The following is a 1,170-nucleotide window of genomic DNA, read 5'->3' as shown; positions in this document are numbered from 1 at the left end:
CCACCGAAGCCCGCCGGTCGTCGCCGCGGCTGCCCCGCCGGTCGTCGCCCTCTCCTCCACCTCCTCCCGTCGCCACGCCGGCCTTCCCTCGAGCTCCGACGAGCTCGAGCAGCAACTCCGGCGAACCACTCCCCGATCCAGATCCAAGCACCCGTGCGTTGACTTTCTCCTCCCCCTGTTTTTTTCCAAGTCTGAAGATTTTGACATTATGTGCCCCTGTTCATCATGGCACAACTCTCTACATATAGCTCCGGTTCGCGCGTGTAATATATCAAAATGTTCGACTCGTGATGCTCTACACTTTGTTCAATTGCACCATGTTCATTAGAGTCCATCTTGATGCCCAAATCCCTGGTGCAAGAGTGCTACTTGCTGTTATCTGCTGTTACTTAGCAGAACTTGGAGATTTGTTATTTTTGTTGCATTTAATCTGTGCGTCTTATGAGCATGAGCTCTGCATGTGTTTTGTTGTATGTCATGCCATCGTTCCAGGGGTGTATGCCATGTATTTTTGTGATCTCTCTGGTGACTAGCACAAGCATGCAAACTAGGCTCCGTAATGTTTCTGATTTCAGAGAGTAATTTCTCTAAGTCTGTGAAGGCTGTTATTTTGTTGCTATGTATCCATGTGTCTACAGAGAGATCCATGCTTATTTTGGAGATGTTCAGTAAGTATGTTTTGTAGATATTGTTGTAATTTATCCATTCCTGCCCTTGTTTGCAATTATGGAGCTCCATAGCATGACTCGTTCGTGCTCTACTTTTGCTATAAAATATTTCTGGCAGATTGTTAACATGATATTCAATTTTTGCCAAGCTTGTTGCAGTTGTTTCATACATGTTTTGCATTTGTTCTTGCCATGGATAGCTTCATAAACTTGCCATCTTACTGTAGGCATGCTTGTTTTGTCATGCATTGCTTTGTGGTGAGTGCATCAAGCTCACCAAGATGCCTTCATATTATTGTTTCCGCCATGCTCTGTTTTCTGCTAAGTCTGAAACCTGTTAACGAAACATGCTATGTTTACATGGTTACCATCATATCTTCTGGTCCTTTTTGGCTTATGGTCAGTAAGGGGCTTTTGTCATATGCATTTAGTAGAATACTTCCATGCCTTGTTTTTCCCTGTTAAGTTCCTGTAGCCTGTGTCTTTCTTGTTCTAAACATTG

The sequence above is a fragment of the Triticum aestivum genome, chromosome 1D (genome assembly GCF_018294505.1).
Source record: "Triticum aestivum cultivar Chinese Spring chromosome 1D, IWGSC CS RefSeq v2.1, whole genome shotgun sequence".
Classification (NCBI taxonomy): domain Eukaryota; kingdom Viridiplantae; phylum Streptophyta; class Magnoliopsida; order Poales; family Poaceae; genus Triticum; species Triticum aestivum.
Note: the sequence above shows the minus strand (reverse complement) of the source record.